Below are 17,828 nucleotides of genomic sequence, written 5' to 3'. Positions count from 1 at the left end.
GGCACATAAAAGACACCATTTCGAGCGTGGCCGTTTTCGTGCGAGTGACACGTAAAAGCACCCACTACACTCTGAGTGGTTGGCGTTAGGAAGGGCATCCAGCTGTACAAACTCTGCCAAATCAGACTGGAGCCTGGTGTTACCATCCGGTTTCACCAGTCCTCAGTCAAATCGTCCAACCCATGCTAGCATGGAAAGCGGACGTTAAACAAAAACTATAAAAAGAATTAGTGTAGTACTTATAAGAACCAGCCTGCTGTAACTATTAGGAATTGTGGGGTACTTTTTGATTCTTGCTGCTATTTTAAGAGCTACAACAAAAATAATGTTTTAAGTTGATGATCAGTCTTTTCTAACATGCGCAGGTGTGGCTGTGTTGTGAGAAGCTTGCTTCCCAATCATGGTCCTGGGTTCAGTTCCACTGCGTGGTACCTTGGCCAAGTTTCTTCTACTATGGCCTTGGGCCAACCAGAGCCTTGTGAGTGGACTTGGTAGATGGAAACTGAAAGAAGCCCATTGTGTATATATATATATATATATATATATTACATATATATATATACACATACACACGTGTCCTCCACAGCAAAAGTGTTAAGGTTGCAACCCCTGGTGAAGAGAATTGGCCTACAAGCATCCTGTGCCAGTGCCACGTTTAAAGCACCCAGCATACACTGTCAAGTGGTTGATGTTAGGGAGGGCATCCAACCATAGAAACCAAGCTAACTGAAACTGGAATACGATGCAGCTCTCTGGCTTGCCAGTTCTTGTCAAACCATCCAACCCATGACAGCATGGAAAACAGATGATGATGATGATGTACGAAACTCTAAAATTATAAGGAAGGTGTCTAGTCAATTAAATCCACTGCTAATATATTAGTGATACATATTAAGGACCCCTGGAGGAATGAAGGGCAAAAATCAACCTTAGTAGGACTTGAATTTGACATAAAGAGATAAAACATAATATTAAGTATATAGTACATGAAAAATTTAAATACATGGGACATACTAAATTGATCACACTTTAAAGATATTGACATTAAATTCATAAAAGTGGAGTTAGAGTAATGTTAAAATTCTTTCACAACAGATGAAACATGAAATATAATTTGTATAATTTGGTTAAAAAATATTTAATTTTGTGTGTGAGTGTGTGCAAGTTAAATGCTTGTATTTTTAAAAATCAGAACATATATTAACTAAAAAACACTTTGGGTTTTCATATTTTTCACACGTTCCTTTTTTATTTTTTCAGTTGATAAAGAAATAGAATGTATAATTTGATAATTATTTGTACAAATAATTCTTGAAAATACAGTTTCCAGCAAAAATTTCATCTGCAAATGTATTAAGTTTAGTTTTGAGTGCTAAGACCCATTGGGCATATAAGTGACTGAGATTGCCTCTGAATGGGAGACCAGTCCATTGCAAGGTTACTCATAATTGAGTGGACTGGAACAATATGAAATGAAATGCTTTTACTCAAAAACACCATGCATCACCTAGTCCAGGAATTAAAATCACAATCTTGTGATCCTGAGTGCAACCTCCCCTAATCATTAGGCCACATACCTTCACAATCTAGAAGTGTTTGTAAAGGTTTCAAATATGCAAATTAGGCCCAATCATTTTTCCAACTCTATAAATCAGTTATATATTTTACCATGTTTGAAAAGAAATGTATGGTTATGTCCCTCAGTAGCAAACCATCTGTTTCAATAATAAGCACCAAAAATGCTAAATAGTACTAACCTTTCTAAGTTAATACAGTTGGTGCAACTAACTTGTCTCTGTTATTTCCTCATGCATTGCTCTAAATTGTACAGAAAATCTAAATATTCCAGTAGAATACCTGTACTTTGTAGGTTCAAAATACCTTTTAGGTTTTTAAAAATCTTTTCACTCGTTTCAGTCATTAGACTGTGGCCATGCTGGAGCATCACCTTGGAGAACTTTTAGTTAAAGGAATCGACCACAGTACTTACACTTTTAAACCTGGTACTTATATCAGTCTCTTTTGCCAAATCGCTATATTATGGGAACACAAACACACCAGCACTGGTTGTCAAGCAGTGGTGGCACACATACACATAGATATATACAATGGGCTTCTTTCAGTTTCCATCTGCCAAATCCACTCTCAAAAGAATTTGGTTGGAGTGAGGCTTTGGTAGAAGACACTTGCCCAAAGTGTCACACAGTGGGATTATGCCCGGAATCATGTGGCTGGGAAGCTAGCTTCTTACCCCACAGTCACACCATACTGTTTTTTTAAAGAAAAATCTATCAAAAACAAAACAAAAAACACCTACAAATCCAACAATTTTAAGTAAGGTACTGTATTTGATGTCATAAAAGACACACTGGCATATTAGACATATTCCAATTCCAATCGTGCATATTCAGATTAAAAAATCTTTAGTGCATTAAAGCATGTAATACAAGACCAACTTTGCCGAGAGGATTTGGGGTGATTTTTTTTTTTTAAAGATATTTTTTGGAAAATAAAGTGTTTCTTATATACTATCATGTTGTATGTCAAATGGTTGAAAGAAACTATTTTTGAAAACTGGTCATGTGACAATGGGTACAAATGTTGACATGCAAGAAATAACAGCTTATTCTCTCTCAAATCATGCCCATTGTCTTAAAGAAAGGAAAACCGCTTCAGATAAAGTATTCATAGATACACAAAAAGAAGTGATAGCTAAGTCTGCATGTGGATGAGGAGAGCTGCATAAAATAGTGACAATCCCTAATATTGGAAGGAATCTGTGGAAGGGGCAGACCCAAGAAGAGATGGGGAAAGGTGTGAAATGTGATCTTTGGATGTTGAGTATCATGGGGCTGATGACATGTGACCAGGCATCTGGCGAATTGCTGTGCTTAAGAAGACTTGTCAAGCTAAGTGAAATTGTGGTCATGGCCTAGTACTGGTGACATATGAATGGCACCAGTACTGGTGACATATGAATGGCACCTGTACCATTGACAGATGAGAGGCACCCATGCCAGTGACTTGTTAAAGGTACCCAGAACACATTGTGGAGTGGTTGGTATTAGGAAGGGCATGTAGAAACCAAACCAAAACAGACAGTAGTCTGGTGCAGCTCTTTAGCTTACCATCTCAATCAAACCATCTAACCCATGCCAGCATGGAAAATGGCCATTAAATAATGAGAGAAAGCCTATGATCAAAAGTTTGCACAAGTAGGAGTGAAGAACAACCTATTGTATAATTAGGTCATTTAAAGCAGGCCACTTAAAACAATGAACTTTACCAACTGCCGGGACATGAGTCAACCTATTTTAATGTAATTAGGTGTCAGGTGATTGTTATGAGTATTTGGGAGGGAGGGAGGGAGGGAGACCTGGTGGGGAAATATATGAACCATTACTCCAATAGTCCCTGGCACCATGTCAACCCAGAAGACAGCTGTGATTGTTAACTACATTGTAGCTGTACCTTCGTTTGGGTTGTGATTTGTCATTTACTCCAAGAATTGGATTAGTATTGCAACAGACTGAGCTGATGAAAAGAGCTTTTATGAGGTTGTCTGACATGCTAGAAATAGCAACTACATCTTTATCACTGTCTTAAAAAAAAAAAAAAATGAAGGGACACTTGATAATGTAGTCTTAGACATACACTGCCAGAAGTGAATGACCAAATGTTCATGGTTGGAGCACCTTTGATTGTAGGTGACAACTTGCTCAGGTTAAATGATATTTGCATACACACTTATTTTACACATGATTAATGATATTTCTACGTGGCTGTCATTGCTGGAGCAAATTCGTTTTTTGCCAGGTTAGATTTTTTTTCTCCACCTAAAATAACATTTGAAACCGTTTATCTCCAATCCCAGCTGTTCTCAAACTGACAAATATGCCAACACCACCAATATTACTAAAGCTAGTTGCACCCACTCTTTTGTTAACTGGAAAAACAAAATAGTTTGCATCTATATATAATTGTTCTTACTTTATTATAGTATTGGGAACAAGTTTAAAAAGTTTAAAACCCTCTCAATTTCATTAAACTTAGCAGTTTGTTTGTCCCTTTTTTTCAGTACTCACAACCCCTTTCTGCGAGAAACACTGACTACCTCTTCCCTCATTCAGTTATGCAGTTCTTAGCACTGTGAGACAAATGTTTCTATGTAAATCATTTTTCAATCTTGACAGCACTTGTTTAGCTGGCCAGTGGTTTTTTTGTTTTTCAGCATTAATTTTTTACTTACGATGATTTCTATCAGCTCTTTTTCTACCACAGTAATGAGAGATATCCATTCAAAGTTTATTTACCCTTTACTGTGGAAATTTATATATCAGTTTATCTTTTGAATTTATATATCAGTTTATCTTTTGTTGAGGAATGTCATGTTTGAAACGACTTTTTTGTTGAGATATGTTCGGTTAATTGAGGCAAGATGACGTAGAGAAAACACCAGTTCTATTTTCTGTAGATATTTAACATCATTATTGAAACAACCATGAAATTTAATATTGTAGTTAAAGGGTTACCAGATAAAATCACAACGTACGACAAAATGTATGTCTTCAACCGCCCCCCCCCCCCAATATACTGCTGACTTATTAGCTTGGCATATAAGTTTAGTTTCCTAAGACTAGGGTTGGCTTTATCAGAATCGTTTCCCATTGCTATCTTTGGCAGAGAAAAGGGAAGTTGTGATGTTCATATCTTCTTCAAAAACTTTAAAATGTCAATGAATTGAAGAATGATTTGGAATTGAAAAACCCATTGTTGGCATGGTTCATCAACTATTTACTTCTCTTTGATTCACTTGCACAATGAATGTTGAACATTTTCAAAGTTATTTTGTCAATCTCAAACTGGGAATTTATGTTACATTTTACATTTTAGTTACTCTATTTCTATTGAAATACACTGCCTTCATTTTATTAATTTGAAAATAACGATTTTTTTTATTAATATGGTGTTTAAGGTGGTGAGCTGGTAGAATTGTGAGTTAAGCAAAATGCTTAACAGCATTTCCGATTAAAATTCTATCATGGTCAACTTTGCTATTTATCCTTTTGGAATCAATAACAAAAGTGCTTGTTGAACAGTGGGCCAATGTAATCAAGTTACCCCTCCCTTAAAATTGCTAATGTTAATCTGGTGTTTGGAAGATAAATTAAGTTGAAATTTTAATGGAAATTTTTAATTTAGATAATTTTGAAATAGAAAATTTATATCAGAACCAGGGGCAATCTCAGGTTGGTATCAAAATGGGTTGAATACGACTAAGGAACCTTTCAACACATATATATTAAATCATCTCATTTAATATTCAGTTTATTATAGACATATTCTTTTCTATTTTTATTATTTGAATTATTATTCTTTTACTTGTTTCAGTGATTTGACTGTGGCCATGCTGGAGCACCACCTTGAGAAGTTTTAGTCGAACAAATCGACCCCAGGACATTCTTTGTAAGCCTAGTATTTATTCTATCGAACTCTTGTTGAACTGCCAAGTTATAGGGACGTAAACACACCAACATCAGTTGTCAAGTGATGGTGTGGGGAACAAACACAAATATATACACACACACACATTATATATATATATATATGACAAACCTCTTTCAGTTTCCATCTACCAAATCCACTCACAAGGCTTTGTTCAGCCCAAGGCTATGGAAGACACTTGCCCAAGGTGACATGTAGTGGTAATGAACCTGGAACCATGTGGTTGGGAAGCAAGCTGCTTATCACACAGCCATGCCTGCACCTACTTTGTTATATTATTATGTTATGTATTCATTTATATCTTGTGTTTGTGTCATTGGTTAGAAACTTCCCATAAGCCTAGCTTTGGCTCATTCTTTATATTGCTTTCATTTTCTCTTCTATTCTAGACTCAACTGAATGTAATTAATGAGATACAACAGCAGATCTTGAGAGGTGCCATTGGTCAGTTTCAAATGGCAGCAGCCAATCAGAGCCTCCGGCCCAAAGTTGTGGCCTTATATAAAACAGTATGTAAATTAATCTCAATTACCCCATTATTGTGTGTGCATGTGTTTTAGGAAGTTAAAAGTTATGACAGGTCATAGAGTGACCATTAGTTTCACACCTACAAAACACTTGGGAGTATAGGTGACTCATCGCTTTATAGGAGTCACTATGACTGGCCATAACAATTAACTTCCTAAAGAATATATGACTGCTCTAATGCTTTAGAGTATGCTTCTTTTTCAGATATATGAACTACTGACTATATATCATCATTTAGTGTGTTTTCCAAATCATCATTTAGTGTCTGTTTTCCATGCTGGAAAAGCTGGTAAGCCAGGGAGCTGTACCAGGCTCCAATCTGATTTTGGTTTGGTTTCAACAGCTGGATGCTCTTCCTAATGCCAACCACTGTAAGAGTGTTGTGGGTGCCTCTTATGTGTCACTGGCACGGGTCCCTCCTACTTGTCACCAGTACAGGTACCTTTTATATGTCACTGGCACTCTCCATGAATACAATTTCACTTGGCTCGATGAGTCTTCTCTCTTGCACACCACATCTGATGCCTCTTATGCCCAATTTTTCTCTCAAGATGCTTACTCTCTCATACATGCACACTGACATTGCACATCCAGCAACACATACTAGCTTCATTTCTTTCAAGCCTTCACATCTCCTCTGCTGTCGCAGCCCATGTTTCACTGCTATGTAGCATGGCTGTTTGCATGCAAGCATCATACAATCTACCTTTTACTCTGAGGGAGAGGCCCTTTGTTACCAAAGGTAGAAGCTCTCTGAACTTTGCCCAGCCTGTTCTTATCCAAGCAACTAAACTTTGAGCATCTACCTCCACTGCTGACTTGGTCACCCAGATAATGGAAGCTGTCAACTACTTCTAAGTATTCCCCCTGGCATTTGATGAAGTCTATTTTCGGTACATTTCTAGTGTTTATTGTACCTATACATCTGTCACACACAAAGACTGCTTTCTCTGTTAACTTTCCTCTGATATTGCTGTACCTCTTAAGTGTCCATAGCTGGCACTGGCTGCACCTTATGGAGTTTCTACCGCTGCCTTTTCTACATGTCAAGTAGGAGAAACAATACAAGTGAAGGGAGAGGAGAGAAAATAGTAATTCAGTGAAGGAGAAGTAGTGAGAGTAATAGCCATGACTGAGAGGGAGTGAGAGAAAATAATAGCAACGAGAGAGAGAGGAAGTGGTAAAGGAGTGTCGCCTGCAAAGGATTCTCGTTTCACAGGCAAAATGTTTTGTTTACATTTTACAAAGATCATTTTCTCTAATATTTCGGTTCCAATGTGTGTGTGTATATTTACAGTATATAGTGTTTGTTATCAATTCACTGATAATTTTAGTTATCAGTAATCCTATAACCTATATACAATATATGGTGTTTAACCCTAAACCCTGGGTGTGTGTATTCTTTACATTCGCTGTGTTTGTTATCAGTTCACTGATATTTTTAGTCATCTGTACTCGCATAACTTATTTGTTGTATATAGTGTTTGTTATCCATTCACTGATATTCTTTCTTCTGTTATGGAGAATGAAACAGACAGAAGGCGACTGTCAGCCAGAGAAAGACTACTGCGAAGAAGAGCCAGTCTCACTCAGGAAGAACTGGATGCAAGAAGATTAAAAAATATATTAAATCAATCACAAGAGAAGAGTACAAGATGCATGATGACAGGCTCGAAGACATCAAAATGAAAAGGAGAACCTCATTACACCAAGGAGAGATATCCAAAGACAGAGAGCAGCACAAAAGCACCAAGATGAAACAGAAGAGCAAACAGCAGAGAGGAGAGAAGACCTAATAATGAGAGCATTGCAAAGGCGACAAGATGAACTGGAAGAGCAAGCAGCACAAAGAAGAGAAATCGAAAGAGAGAGAACATCGCAAAGGTGCCAAGGTGAAATGGAAGGGCAGGCAGCTGAGAGGAGAGAGGGTCTATGAGAGAGAGAGAGAGAGACTAAGACTAGAGAATGAAGCTGAAGAAGCAAATGTTTGCAGAGAGCGAATGAGAAGAAGAATGGAATAATTAATTAATACTGAAATGGAAGAACGAAGAAATAATCGAAGGCAGTGAAATGCGAATGCCATGAGAGTTGTGCAAAGAGTTGGAAATCGTGTAAATTTAGTAAATATACTTATAAGGAAGAGAATGTTTAGGTTCATAACTGTTGTGACACGAACACATTGTGTCAGTTTTGTAGAGCCAAACATTTTGCTTCAGAGCGACCATCAGATGGATGCTTTAGTAGTTGCTGCCGTAAAGGGAAAGTCCTGCCTCCAGCTAGAAGAGAATTTCCTCCATACTTACAATCTATGTTGTCAGGCCCTCAACATCCACATCATGTTAACTTCAAAGAAAACATAAAGTCATACAACTCTGCTCTATCTTTCACATCTATGGGTGCTCACATTGATGACGAGGTCCATTCTACTTCAGAGTGCATGGCCAAGTTTATCACAGGACTTCCCACATGCATCCTGTTGAGAGCCAACAGAGGCAATTTGCTCAACTGTATGTTGTTGACAGCATTCAAGCCACCACAGTGCAGACTCAGTATGCAGCAAATAAAAGATGTATACCTGAGGTGATGCACAGATTGGATGAGATTATCAGCGAGAACAATGTCTATGCTGCATCTTACAGGACATTATGAGAAGTAGAACTGCATGAGGAGCAGCATGTCCAACACGAACAGAGGCCTATGTCTGTCATAAATTTAATCTTCAACAGGGGTCGCACTGCTGATAGGCAGAAATACAATTTACCAACAGTTACTGAAATAGCTATGGTGTTTAGCAATACTGACAGCGAGCCACCATTCAACAGAGAAAAAGGCAAGAGGCTGGAGTTTCTCTCAGCAGCTAAAACCAGTTGAAACTCGCTACAATACTTTTGGACGGGAGCTGTTAGCTATGTATTTAGCAGTCAAACATTTCCGGCACACACTCGAGGGACACCAATTCAGGATTTTTTTGGACCACCATCCACTCACCTTTACCCTGTACTCGAAGCCTGACAAGCCAGGCACTTGGATTTCATTTGCCACCAACATCTGACATATCTCTGGTGTAAATAACACTGCATTCACTGTCGTCACCCACAGACATCGACCTGCATCTCCTGGCTAAAGATCAACCTCGCTTAGAGACAATTGATATATCTTCACCCACCTTTGCCACATGCAACTTCAAGTACTTCCCAGTACCCACATCTGACGCACATATTTTGTGTGATACTTCCATGAATTCTCGTCCTTTTGCTCCGGAGACCTGCAGACAAACAGTCTTCAGCACACTGCATAACCTGTCACCACCACAGTGAAATTCATTTTGGCTAGATTCTCTTGGTCAAATATGAGACAAAACGCGTCCCATAAACACCAAGTGCGCATGTCCACAAGCAGGTGCAAGTGGTGCAAAACGTCTGCACCTAATATTGGGTAAGGGAGATCTGCAACTGTAAAAATACACTTGAAGTCGTGTCGCAGATCTAAATCCAACGAACGAGATATCTGGCTGAAAGCTGGAATCAGTGAATGGTTCACTGCCTGTGGTTTGTCCACGAGGAGTTTTAATGGCCAGATACTGCAGGCAGCACCTGTATCTATGAGGCAGCGGATGTTGGAAAGAGTACAGGGTTGGGTACATTTATATGCTGAAGCTCCAAACTTGGCATAGTACCAGCATATGGATGAATGAACAGAGGATGAGCGACTGTGAGGTGAGAAGGAGTGATCGAAAGAACGCCGTCTAGGTGAACGAGACCTGGAACTGAGGAGGAGCTGCACTTCTCTTGTTAATTCAGCTATCGCCTTTAGGATAGCATCCAAGGCAAGGTTCTTATCAGTGGAAACTTGATGCTACTGGTGGGTGTGCAGAGGTATCCAGTGGTACTGAGGTCGGCTTGTTGGTGTTGCCAGTATACTCTATGATTCTGTCAGCAGTGGAGGCTATTTACTCAACAGGAGTTGTCCCCACCCTAGAGGCTAGGATGGCTTGGATGTTAGAGGGCAACTGGGAAAAAAAGTTTCAATAAAGCACTATCAGCAGGTGCATTTTGGGCCAATTCCTTCATGTGGCACAGAAGTTGCAAAGCTTTATGGTCGCCCAAGTGCTCATCATTGATGAGGGTTTGAAATTTTCTTTCTTCTGACAAGGATGTGCATCAAAGAATCTCCTGCTTAATGCTCCTATACGTGGCATCATGTGGGGGTTCAGTTATCAGGTCCCGCACGGTGGCTGTCAGAGACGGTGGTATTGCGCCAAGTAATATATGGGGCTGTTGGACTTTGAAGGCAATGTCGTTCGCGGCAAATGTCGATTCGATCTGTGCAAACCACACTTTCACGTTACCCGTGAAACAAGGTTAAGAACTGTTATTCATGGTGAGATGTGTAACAGAAAGATGTCAATTACTGGGGAAAAATTTGTAAAATGACGTACAACCATGCTATTACATGAAACAGAGAGCTCAGGCAGCTGTGTTGTGTCAATGTGGGGTATTCAAAATTAGCGTGCATGTGCAGCTTGAGAAATGGTATCAAAGTTTAGGAAGAAAGACAAAATGGCGATGAGCTGCATCATGGTGTATCAATTCACATGTGCAAGAGAAAAAAAAAAAAAAAAAAAAAAAAAAAAAAAAAAAAAAAAAAGAACATTTGGCTAAGTCCAAACAAAAAAAAAATTTTTTTTTTTTTAGCCTGACTTGGCTACAAGAACAAAAGTGAATTATTTCTGGGTGTCGACATCCTAGCAACAGATTGTTCGTATTTGAAAATGTGTTGTGGTGTATTTGAAATATGGAAATGTAAGTGTGGTGTATTTGTAAATGACTTTGGTGGAGCTGCAGAGAAGATATGTGTTTTTGACCGAAGCCGTGCAGGAACTGAAAGTTCTTCCAGTGTAGCTCAGAACAAGGCTACTGTATCTAAGCGAGGCTAGATGCCTCATCGATATATTCATCTGCTGTGCAGGTTGACTCATATATTACAATGTAATATGTAGCTCTGCTACAAACTCTTGAATGGCATCACTAAAAAACATATATTTGGAATACTCACTGCTTACTGCTGCACCATTGAATTTAAAAAAGAGGCTTACCACATACCCACCTGTTGATCATTTTGTGCCCTGATGATAAATTGGATGATCCTGAAAGAATTAATCAAATTGTCTGTACCGAGATCCTGGATCCCATCATTGAACCTTTACTACATGAAACAGTAAAAAGGTGCATGATTCATGAGTCCTGTGGTGATCTCAACCCTGCTGCTCGCTGCATGGAAAATGACAAATGTCTTAAATAATTTCCAAAGGAGTATCAACAAGAGACAAGGATAAACCCAAACGGTTACCCATTGTACAGGTGACATTGAGGGGCAACAATGCAATAGACATTAGAGTTTACAGCCATGCAATAGACAACTGATATGTAGTACCCTACAATAAATATCTGTGCTGTACGTTCACTGCATATATTTGCGTTCAGATTTGCCTCTTCGTTTCCTCTGTGAAATATATTTACAAGTATATCTACAAGGGATATGACTCCATCAATTTCGTCATCAATGAAACAGCTTCAAACAATGAGATTGAACATGATGAAGTACGCAACCATTTAGATGCTAGGTATGTGAGTGCTCCTGAAAGTATGTGATGATTGCTTGAGAATAAAATGCATGACAGATCTCATTCAGTTATTCGTCTGCCTGTCCATCTGCCACAAGAGCAACTTATATACTGACAGGTACTTGAGAGAGCAACACAGATGAACACACCACTGACTGCTTGATAACTTCTGAATCAAACTGATGAAAATGCCAGGAACTTGCATTATTCGGATGTTCTGTACAGTTATGTCTTCAATAAGCAGATTACTGTATGGAAGTGTAGACAAAGAGGAGGCAATAAAGTCATTTCCAGACTGTACACCATTAGCCTGAAGGATGGGGAACAATTTTACTTGTGACTGTTGTTGTTCCATGTTGCTGGAGCTCAAAGTTATGAGGATATGAAAACAGTAGATGGTGTAGTCTGCAACTCATTTAAAGAAGCTGCTCTCTTAAAAAATTTAGTTCAAAATGATGAAGAATGGCACAGGTGCATAGAAGAAGCGTCCTTTACAAGTATGCCATTTCACCTAAGACAATTGTTTGCTCTTATTTGCATCTTCAACACCCCAGCTAACCCTTCGCTGCTGTACAACCAGTATATTCACAAGCATGGTTGGAAAAAAATTAAGTGAAATAAGAATTGCATCTTACCTCTGCAACATTGCAAGAAGGAATGTTGCAGAGAAATGTGGCTTTAGAGTGTTGACTATTTTTAGCAAAGCTGGGGCTTAAAAAAGCACTCATATATAATCCTATATATATATATATACGTATATATAAAAATCTGTTGTTTTAATTTGAGCTTTAAGTTGTTACAGTGTCACTGTAATAGTTATGATAAACAGAAACTCAAATAACCTTAACATACCTCTATGTGTGACTGTATGACAGTCACAAGCTATAAGTACAGTTATTGTTAGTTCTCCTGTCCAGAAATTGTTTGCTCATTTCACATCTTTGAAAACCTGTGAAATAACAGATCTTTTGCTTGATAAACAGATAAGGGTTAGTGACAGGAAGGACATCCAGCTGTAAAACAATGCCTCAGTAATATATTCACGTAACCCATGCTAGCATGGAAAAAAATAGATGTGAAATGAAAAGATTGCAACTTGTTTTTAATTTTGGACATTTTGTTGATGTTTAGCCCCAAGTCAGCAATGAGATTGAGCAGCCCTATGATGAAAGGCATTCCAATTGCAGCCATCGCCACTTTTATTTTCAGATGCAGTGTATCTAAGAGCACAATATCCAATGTGTTCCTTTTTTTTTTTAAGATTATAAGGCATGGTTTGAAGGAGATTTGGCTGTTTTTTTTCTAGCAGCTACAAAATGACAACATTTAGTATTATTGCTGTGTCCATGTTCTGCTGGGAAGAGATAAGAATGACTCTTAATGCTTACAGGAAATGCACTGGATTTTAGAGGTCCAACCCATACTCTAATCTACATAATATTGATGTATATAGATAATTGTTTTAATTATTATGTCTAATATTAGATCAGTATGCCAAAATGATTGTTAGAATATTAATGATAATGGTAAATGCATTAAATACTTCTATTGTCTAAGAATATTCTTGAAAATGTTCCTGATTCAGTGGATATTTTCTCTCCTCTCTCTGATTGATGTCTTATTTTACTATTTTCTAGTTATTACACTTGGGAAAAGATTATCCAAAAGGTTATGACTATTTCCGGACCAAGTTAAAGACTGTTTTCCTTAAGAACCAGAACTTGACAGACCCCAAGGACATTGAACTGATGATTGCCCGTGGTGAATATATTGTTAAAGAACTTGAAGCTTTATACATGCTGAAAAAATATCGCACACTGAAACGACGTTACAGCGATATAAAGTAGTCACTGTGTGACTCTACAAGTTGTTTTTCTTCAAACAACAAACCATGGCTAAATCTGCGACCCAATATCTTTGGAAACATGGTTTATTGTTTGTGGAAAAATTACCTAAGACATTATTTGTCTTTCAATGTCTTTAAGTGAATGGTGCAGAGTTTGTTAGTGTATCTTTTCTTACATTGGTGCTGTGGGAAAGAATTAGAAAATATTGTTTCGAATAACTAAAATGATAATTAGTTGATTTTGGACAACAAAGTCTTTTATTATGAATATTTGGTTAGCATTGTTTCACTGAAGTAAAAATAGAGATGCATTTATAAATAATTAAATAAATTGATGATAGATCATTCGTTATTATTGGAAAATTATATGTAATTATTAAACTAGTGTTTATTTTTTTCCTTTCTCACTGTTGGTTTTTAAAAGCTGTTTCTTTCATTCCACCCAGAAAAGTTTCAATCTAACATATTTATGGAACTGTAAATGATATTAAAAAAAATGTTATTGTAAATTATTGTCATTAATATTGTTCTGCTTCTCATGGTGTTAATGTGTTGGAGTGTTAAGCATTAAACAGTTTTAAATGTAGGAAAAAAAAAAGATATAATTAAAATACAGGATGCAGCAGAAGAACCTCTTATATTGTACACAGTCAATGGAATGGCATTAGTGAAGTTAGGCAGCTGGTAATAGTGTCTTCATGTTACTAATGCTTTACCATTTTCCTTCAGTTACCATCATGGTTTGATCTGGTGCACATTGTATGTTTGCTGTTGAAACATTTGTTGAGAATGATGAACAAGAGGTTCTTGTTGTTGCATCCTGTATATAACATAATAAAACAATGTCATGTTGTTCTGTAAATTTATGCATCAAAATAGAAAAGAAAATTTATAAGACACAAAATTTCCACAGGTCCCACTAGTATGAAATAATTTGGTTCGAGTTTGTTCCTCACATCAGTTGTTGAGTTATTCTTGTGTCTTATGTAGGACAGAAATCAAAGGTTTGCCATTCTTGCCCATTTGATATTTCAGGGATGTTTCATAGTCTTGGATTCTCCCATTCCACTGTTTGATATTAAGTGTTCCTCATGTTTTGCCTCTGCCATCTTCCCTGTATTGACCAATAAAGAATAGTCCAGGTGAAGATGGTATCACAATCTCTTCAGATGACATGAGTCCATTCCCATCACCTCTAAAGGTTTCCTGCCTTTTTCTCTACACCAAACAAGTAAGTGTTGACTGGAGAAGGTATGAGGTCAGGTGATCTACACCAGTTATAGGCAAACTGCAGCTCACATGACTTTCTGAATGGCACACCTAATGAAAAATTACCTTGATTTTTTTTTTTGTAGTATGGCCTGCTTGATGATGAACCAGGTCTCATGTGGCTCACTTCTTGAAAAAGAATGCCCATAGCTAATCTACACCAAACAAGTAATTGTTGACAGGAGAAGGTGTTAGTCCAGAAGATCCACAGTATCCTTTTGAGGATTTTTATGTGGAAGTTTGAGAACTTGGTGGAGTCACTCTCTGTTATCCTCGAACATTCTGCACCATAATGTAGGTAAGATGCAGTTCTGATATATTCCCAGTTTGTTGCTGTTGCACTACTGAGCAGAACTCCATACATTGTGTAGCATTTTAAACGTGTTTCTTGCCTCAATGAAACAGTTTTTGACGTAACATCCTGCTCTTCAGCCCAAATAAATGGACTCTTCCTTTGAGGGTTGGTCTGGCCTATTAAGTATGACTGATGAAGTTTGGGATGTTTATTGCCACCACCTCTGTTTACTCTTTTTTTTTTTATGTCTGGCCTTTGATCTCAATCTGCTGGGCAAAGCTGCTGAGTCATCCTTATGTTCTGTCCTGCATGTGATGATGGGTCTGAGTGAGAAATGCAAGGCTGTCTCTCAAGTTAAAAAACTTCCTGTTTTGAGAGGGAATCTTTTGAATGCCCCAAGGTTGATATACAGTTGTTTATTGCATCACCCAGTCTTGAAGAGCAGAGATGACATTATGCATTCTTGCCTTATTCCTGTTCTTCACTTAGGAGTTTTTTTCCTACTAACTTCATTTGCTAAGTCAGAAACCACAATCATAGATTCCAATATTTCATGAAATGAATTTATGATATTGTTATGCTAATATTATCATTATTGTTTATAAGGTAGCAAGCTGGCAGAGTCGTTTGTGCACTGGCCAAAATGTTCAGCAGCATTTTATCTGTTTTTACATTCTGAGTTCAAACATTGCCTTTCATCCTTTCCGGGTTGATAAATTGAGTACCAATTAAGTACTGGAGTCAATGTAATCGACTTACCCACTCCTCCAAAATTTCAGGCCTTGTGCCTGTTGTAGAAAGAATTGTTATTGTTTATAAGGCAGCAAGCACGTAGAATCATTAGGATGCTAGAAATAAAATCTTGGCATTTTTTCAGGCTCTTTATGCTACAAGTTCAAATGCCACTAAGGTTAACTTTGCCTTTCATCTTTTCAGGGTTGATAAAATAAGTACTAGTGAAGCATTGGGGTTGATCTCATCAACAAGCCCCCTCTCCACAAACTTTTAGGCCTTATACTTGTAGTAGAAAGAAATCTTATTGTTTATGGATTTCTACAATTAAACATGGCAACTGTTGTACAAATGCTGTTAAATTATAACATTTTGAACAAAATGTTCAATAAACAATAGAGTAAGAGCCAGAGTCTGATGGAACTAGTGGTGGTCTGTGTTAGCTAAAATTATACAGCAAAGTTAATGAGTTTGGATAAATTGGTAAGAAGAGGTGTCTGACATTTTGGAACCATTTCTTCATTGAAGTGTATAATCCTGTATATACATTGTGTGTGTGTGTGTGTGTTCAACTGAATTAATGTGTATATATGTATGTGTGTGTGTGTGTACTAAATGTGTATGCAGTGGCTGAGTATCCCTCTGACCCATGTATTTGTAATGTAATTCCGAGACAGAATCAATATGATACAGTGTATGACGAGGCTATACCTCTGAATTACATGTCTAATTCTCCAGATGGATGCTCTTCCATATGGTTTCTGTTTACCCAAATACATTCACAAAGTATGGGTTGATCTAAGGCTGTAGAAAATATTTGCCCAATACATCATCCTTTTAGAGCCAATAGGATACCAGCAACTCTCCTCCTCCCTCCCACCTCTCTCTCTCTCCTTCCCTCTGTCTTTAAGGGGAGAGAAATCAAGAGTAGAAAGGCTGAGAGGATGTTTGTAACTTTAAGAATACCTAAAACCATTAGTAAAATCATGGCATATGCTGATACCAAATAATTTTTGATTAGGAGTAATGACTATATATATGTCATCATCATCATTATTTAATATCCATGTTCCATGCTGCTAACATGAGTAAAGTGATTTGAGAGGATCTCCTGCGCCCAAGGACTGCATCTTGCTCCAGTATCTGTTTTGACATGTTCTTTTACAGTTGGTTTCCCTCCCTAATGGAAACCACTTGACAATGTGTGTTGGTGCTTTTTTCATGCCATCGGCATTTGTGAGTCACCATGCAAGCATATGGACCCTGAGGAGGGTAGCTTTATGCTAGGAGATGAAGAATAGCGAGGGGTAAATTGTGTATATGTCATCATTCAACATTCACTTTCTATGCTGGCATGGGTTGGATAGTTTGACAGGTACCAGTGAGCTGCAAGGCCATGTTGAGCTCTGATATCAGATTTTGTATAGTTTCTGTGGCTGGATTACCTTCCTAATGCCAACCACTTTATAGAGTGTATCAGGAGCTTTTTGTGCCATTGGCAGTTGTGAGGCTGCTGTGTAAACTTGCAAGGCAGGAAGAGAACAGGGAAAAAAGAAAAAAGCTCATACTACTAAGAGGGGAGTGTTTGAATGAGGAAGGTGGCAGTGGATGACTTTATGCCAAGTGTTGAAAGGCTAAAGTAAGATAGTGTGACAAGCAGAGGTGTCTTACTGTAGAGGTGAAACATGGCTGAAGGAAACAAAAGGTTGTGAGAGGTGCTAGAGCACACTCTCAAGGCACAAGAGAGTGAACATAAGAGAGGATACAAACAGTGGGTCATAGGAAGGGATGAAAGGGTGGATACTTTCATAAGAGGACAAGTGGGGGTAACATTGTTAAAGATGATGGTAGAGGTGAATGTAGTGAGTGAGGAACAAGAGTGGAAGTAGCTGAAAGGAAATGCCAGAATGGAGAGGTCAGGTGAAAGATATAGGAGTGGGTCAGGAAGAAGAATAGTTCAGAAAGCAGTGAGATCATATGCAAGGTGTAGGAGCAGTGGAGAGGGATATATATATATATATATATATATA

The 17,828-nt window shown here is 37.9% G+C and overlaps 1 protein-coding gene and 1 non-coding gene across 2 annotated transcripts in view; one reads left to right on the top strand and one right to left on the bottom strand.

Moving 5' to 3' along the window:
• The window catches only part of LOC106880837 (uncharacterized), a 12,111-nt gene extending 6,142 nt beyond the window's left edge, over nucleotides 1-5,969 (top strand). The window contains exons 2-3 of the transcript XR_008265387.1: nucleotides 5,392-5,466; nucleotides 5,895-5,969. This is a non-coding gene — a transcript (uncharacterized LOC106880837). The remainder of the gene's footprint in view (nucleotides 1-5,391; nucleotides 5,467-5,894) is intronic.
• Nucleotides 1-17,828, bottom strand: part of LOC106880840 (transmembrane protein 144) — an 86,592-nt gene that overhangs the window by 60,346 nt on the left and 8,418 nt on the right. The window lies entirely within an intron of this gene.

This window comes from Octopus bimaculoides, chromosome 13, assembly GCF_001194135.2.
Source record: "Octopus bimaculoides isolate UCB-OBI-ISO-001 chromosome 13, ASM119413v2, whole genome shotgun sequence".
Taxonomy (NCBI): domain Eukaryota; kingdom Metazoa; phylum Mollusca; class Cephalopoda; order Octopoda; family Octopodidae; genus Octopus; species Octopus bimaculoides.
Note: the sequence above shows the minus strand (reverse complement) of the source record. Positions and strands in the feature narration are given on the sequence as shown.